Source organism: Chelonoidis abingdonii, chromosome 3 (assembly GCF_003597395.2).
Source record: "Chelonoidis abingdonii isolate Lonesome George chromosome 3, CheloAbing_2.0, whole genome shotgun sequence".
In the NCBI taxonomy this organism is placed as follows: Eukaryota; Metazoa; Chordata; order Testudines; family Testudinidae; genus Chelonoidis; species Chelonoidis abingdonii.
This window is the reverse complement of record NC_133771.1, coordinates 147,393,136-147,399,135: the sequence shown is the minus strand read 5'-3', so window position 1 is coordinate 147,399,135 and position 6,000 is coordinate 147,393,136. Positions and strand designations below refer to the sequence as shown.

The 6,000-nt window shown below is 46.4% G+C and overlaps 1 protein-coding gene across 1 annotated transcript in view; it reads right to left on the bottom strand.

The window, feature by feature from the left end:
- The window catches only part of KIF26B (kinesin family member 26B), a 429,471-nt gene that overhangs the window by 80,038 nt on the left and 343,433 nt on the right, over nucleotides 1-6,000 (bottom strand). The gene's annotated exons all lie outside the window — the stretch shown is intronic.

Genomic DNA, 6,000 nt, shown 5'->3' with positions numbered 1-6,000 from the left:
TCCAGGGAGGTTTCTAATGAGGGGGTATAGGATCGTTCCTCTAGGGACTGGGACCCGACAGGAGTTCCCGCTTATTGCCCAGGGGAGGTTTCTCAGGATCTCGGTGGGCTACTTCCTGGGGGGGTTATGTGGGGGAGGGGTAGGCCATTGTCTACATTCTACAAACAAGTCAATTAAATTATCGGGGGGGGGGCAGGGCCAGGGTGCGGGGCAGCCAAAATTTTTTTTGCTTGGGGCAGCCGGCCCTGCTTACGAATCACTTTATACCCCAAGCAGACATCCTAGCTGCAAGATGTACAATTCACTTCAGAAAACACAGAGGAGAAAAAGTATCTGGTTTTTGGCTTGCCCTAAATTGCTGTCCACAGCCTGTCATTCTGGGAGACATCTGCCAGGAGAGAGAGTTATGGATGTAGAAATCCAGAACTAAGAACTGTGTCTCAGAAAGAAACTTGACAAACTCAAATGTAGTATCTACTGCTGCTTTGAGTCCATCAAGAAAAATGCATAGCAATTTGAAAGAACCCCTCTATGTATCATGCAAAAAAAGGAAGGAAATCTCAGCCCACAGGTGCAGGAGTCACTACACCAGGAGGACATCAGAAAGATGGATGGATCCATGTATTTATTATCTGTTGTTTGGAAACATCACATCAACCAGAGCTATGTTTCATCAATAAGCTGAAGTTCAGGTGCTGTGGTATGAGGACATGCAGCCTAGGCTTGTATGTACCACAGCGGAGAAAGGAATTCAACAAAAGGAAGTCATTTTCACCTAAAAACGTGGAACAGCATTTCAGCTATCTGAATGGAGGGTGGATTCCTACAAAATCTCTCACCTCTGTAGGGGTCCGGTGGCGGGGGGTCGGTCCTTCCAGGTGCAGCCGGGAGCCAGGCCACCTCGCTACACGAGTTGGATGAGCTGTTGACCTAGCCTGGTGGGGCGGGGAACCGTCAGGAGCTCAAGCCCTCTGGTAGGGCTGAGCAAACAACGGTCTGTAAGCCCAGGCCCTTGGGCAGGGCGGGGCAGCAAGCAGTTCAAGGTTCAGGCCCTTAGGCAGGGGCTGAGCAAACAATAGTCTGTAAGCCCAGGCCCTTGGGCAGGGAGAGGCAGCAAGCAGTTCAGGGCTCAGCTCCTTCAGCAAGGGGGCTGAGCAAACAAATAGTTTATAAAGCCCAGGCCCTGGGTCAGGGCGGGGCACTAAGCAATTCAGCAAGGAGGCTGAGCAGCAGTTCCATGAGGAAGTCTATAAAGCCCAAAGCCCTGGTTCAGGGCGGGCAATAAACAGGCACAGAGCTCAGACCCTCAGGCAGGGGCTGAGCAGCAGTTCAAACAGTAAGTCTATAAAGGAGAGGGGGAGTCTGCCACCCTTGGAAGGGTGGCAGGGGGAACGCAGGCCCTCCCACTTCACTGCGTCCCGGCCCGGGGCCCTAGCAGTGGCCAAGAGTCGCTGCTGTCAGTGGGGATCCTGGCTGCAACACACTGACATGGGTTGAGACTCTTCGGGAGCAAAACCAGAGTCGGCTACCCCTGGGCCACTTCCGACTTCCCTCTCTCTGGGTACCTGTGTCTCACTGGCATCTTCCGGTGGGTCCCAGACCATGGGTTCCCCAGGATACCGGGCACAGGGAAGCTCAGGCAGCTCCTCTGGATACCGGGCACGGGGAAGCTCAGGCCGGGCAGGAGCTCAGCTACCCGCATCTGGTCTCTTCGGCGGCTGGCTGCCAGCTGAGCGCTGGGGCCGGGTCTTTATACTTCCTGTCCTGCCCCTTGACTTCCGGGGGGTGGGAACAGGGGCGGTGGCTCCGCCGACTTTGGCGTCTGTGGGGGCTCGGCTCTTTCAGGCGCGGCTGGGAGCCAGGCCGCCTCACTACAAGCTCCCTTTGGAATTTGCTAGTTCCGAGAACACTGAAGTGAACCTCTTTGTGTCCTACCCTCTGGACTACAGCAACAATGGCTCCAGAACCTCTAGACATCATTTCCCAGTCTGCACAGGGACACAATAGATGCGAAATTCCTACAAAAGACAATGGGGAGCTTTGGATAGAGTGATTTATATGAACAGTTTGCTGAGCAAAAGACTGCACTGTCCATAAGAAAGATCGTTTTGGTTAATGTAATCCAACACACTTTTCCACACAGTGTATGAGAGATTGTATCCTTATTCTTGTTAGGGTTTTTTTTTTTTTTAACTCAGTTTGTCAGTGGAAAGTGATTACTATGGAATATAAGAGTAATACCCAAAAGTTCACAGCTTCAGATTCTGGTTGAATTTCACTGATCACCACCAAGAAAAAGTGAAAATGACAAGTTTGATGATTTGAAGTTAATTTTGGTGGCCAGATTTGGACCAACGTACCAAAATTAGTCAAACTGAACCATGTAGCAGGCACTGTATTATGCAATGTGTTATCTATGGAATTCAGCTACTGAGCCTTGGTGAAGATTATGCATTGATATTGTTGAGAAGAATCAGTGGCATGTGGTTGGTTGCTGATGATGATTATTCCAAGTGGCCAGACCTGGCACACAGGACAAACACTTCTGGTACTCAGACCACTGGGCACTGGGAATATGTTTCCTGCATATGGTTAGCGTGAAGAGAGCATTTCAGATTAACAGGCTAAGATTGTTACTGAGGAACTTCAGATTTTTCTCAAGAGAAATTCAGATACGTGTAAAGATCAGCTGCTCATCATCCAGTAGGAAGTGGGCCAGCAGAACATTCTGTGCAGAAACGTAAGAGAATCAGCAAGTCAAAACAAGACTTGTTTTTAGGCTGACAGCATCACTCACTCAATCTGGGATCTGACGTTCTCCATGCTGCTTTTTAACCACCAAAAATTCTGCAATCCGAAGTTAGGTGGCAGTTTTTGCTGAAGATGAGATAAGATGAATACCATAAAATTTCATTGTCCATGGCCAGCTTGACTCTGCAGTACTGACAATTTTAAAAGAACACAAAACTTGTAACATCACAAGCATAATTCCATTGATTTCAATGGCACTGTGCCTGCTTCTGACATTAATTGCTTCTGGCCTGTCACGAATCAGGACTGTAGGTAAGTATAGAACCAAACTGTCATTTTTACAATCACTTTTCTGAACACAACCAACCTTAAACTCTTTGATCTTTGACTCACTAGAAGCTGCCTCTTTTTTTTAAACCCTGTTAGCTGAACCAACACTACTATCTTGCCATTGTTTTCTAAAAACTGCTTCACTATAGCAAACTAGGCTCCAATCGTCACTAGGAATCCTTTCCTACCATAACCCCCTTCCCACAAAATGCACACTCCTCCAATCATCAACTAGATCTGACCTCCTTGGCTTATTAGGTCACCCAGATATGGAAACATTCCGTCAGGGTGGTATGGCCTGAAAGCAAAACCTACCTACAACTAAGGAATGATGCATCTCCCATTATAAATCTATGGGATCATGCAATCTTTTAGAATTAGTCATTAAAGCCCTCAGGAAACAATATATTTTACTCCACAGCTCTTTTTAAAATTGTATTTGAAAACAGGCTGTGTGTGTGCATATGTAAAAAGCATGGAGTATTAAATGACTTTAATGGTAATGCCCTCAAAACCAGTCCACTTCCTTCTTAACAACCAGATAGTTTGAGCATTCACAGTCTTTGTTTCCACTGCAGGGTGGTTAATTAATAAACCTTTAGGTAATTGAGTTTTGGCTGCCAATTCCACAGGGGTTATTACTTAAACACATGAAATCTCCACTTTCATTTACGCAACTGTAACTCTTACATTTTAAATACAGTACAGTATATTTCAATACACTGAATTCAAACTTTAGGCTTAAATATGGCAATGATGTCCACTCTTTGGATATCTTAGATTGTAGTCTGCTCACCATCACAAATAGTCTGTAGAGATACACAAGCTGAAATATTAACGGTCTTTGCAGTGCTATTTAGTCCCACACGAACTATACATTAGAGAGGAGTTTTTTTTGATGAAATTTTTGTCATCAGAAATTGCCAGTTTAACAAAACCAAACCTTTTCACAGGAAAGGGTCAATTCTGATAGTTTTTTCAAAGCTACAATGTTTTGAAAAAGTTTTGAAATTGTCAAAACATTTTGTTTCAACATTTTTGAAACACAACATTTTTCTAGTTTGAAACTTCTCATTTCAAAATTTAAGCTAATTATAGTAAAAATAAATCAAATAAAAAAGGTCAAAATTGAAACAAAATGTTTCAAACTTATCAAAACAAGACATTGCAATTGACCTGAACTGAATTTTTTTTTCCAATTCTGGTTGGCGATAATTTGAGATTGACTTTTCATCCTGATTCAGGATGGGAATGTTTTTTGATATCCTGACATTTTTTGGAACACAGGAAAATCTTTACAGTTCTGCTCCACTAAACATATTTTAATGAACCTGCTGGCTCCTTATTGGATGCTGTGTTAGTATCCAGTGCAACATTCAGCCAGCAGAGGGCTTCATAATCCCTTTCCTGTTCTGGATGAATAGGGTGCTACCAAATTCAGGGTCCATTTTGGTTAATTTCACACTCATAGGATTTTTAAAATTGTAAATTTCATGATTTCAGCTATTCAAATCTGAAATTTCACGGTCTTGTAATTATAAGGGTCCTGACCCAAAAAAGACTTGTGGGGGGTTGCAAGGTTATTGTAGGGGGGTTACGGTATTGGTACCCTTACTTTTGCACTGCTGCTGTCGGAGCTGGGTGACTGGAGAGCGGCAGCTGCTGGCCGGAAGTCAGCTCTGAAAGCAGAGCTGCTGCCAGCAGCAGCACAGAAATAAGGGTGGCAATACCATACCATAGCTTCAGAGCTGGGAACCAGGCCAACAGCCACTGCTTTCCGGTCACCCAGCTCTGAAGGCAGCGCAGAAGTAAAAGTAGCAATACTGCGACCCCCTAAAATAACTTTTTGCAACCTCCCTGCAACTCCCTTTTGGGTCAGGACCCCCAATGTAAGAAATGCTGGTCTCCCCCGTGAAATCTGTATAGTATAGAATAAAAGCACATGAAAGACCAGATTTCATGGGGGGAGACCAGATTTCACAGTCTGTGACGCATTTTTCGTGGCTGTAAATTTGGTAGGGTCCTATAAATGGAATACTGGCAGAGGTTAAGGAGGACCTGGGCTCAAGAGGAGCTGGAGGTTGGGTATGAGCAGGGGCGGCTCCAGGCACTAGCATACCAAGCGCGTGCTTGGGGTGGCAAGCCACAGGAGGCGCTCTGCTGGTCGCCGTGAGGGCAGCAGGCAGATTGCCTTTGGCAGCATGCCTGCAGAGGGTCTGCTGGTCCCGCGGCTTCCGCAGACCTCCCGCAGGCTGCTGCCGAAGACAGCCTGCCTGCCGTGCTTGGGGCGGCAAAATACCTAGAGCCGCCCCTAGGTATGAACAAGAGCAACCAGGAGCTGGCTGCAGACAGAAGTATGGGGCTTGAGAGATGGGAATGAAGGGCAGAAAGCCAGAATGGGAGCAGCCGTTGCTTGGAAGGGGGGCAGTGTTAGTGATGAATACCAAGCAATGGGCTGCAAAGTGGTTTGTATGGTTGAGTCTGAACAAGATAACAGGACTGGACTCTGACCAGCATGCTGTTGGCTCTAATGCAAGTACTCCTGGCACTAGGACCATGTAGCCCTACCTTCACTGCCTGTACTGTTTGGCCCCCCAGGGGCTAGATTGGGAGCTGCTGGGTGTTGTGTTTACTATCTTTTGTTCATAACTCAAGACCACAGTGCCACAGGTAACTGCAGTATTTGTTTCTGGCAGCCCAAGTAAAGCAATCCTGTATTCATTGTCTGGCAAGCGTTTATGGGAACCCAAAAGGTCAAGTGCTGGGAATGGCGACAGTGTTTGCTTCTGAGCATGTGGGACAGCTGGCAGGTTGCCATGCCAGTATGTTACAGCATTCACAGCGACTTGCTGCTCTGTGGACTGCTACAATATGTGCAACAGGCTCTCCTGCAACAGTTTTGAAGCATTTTTGTCTTCT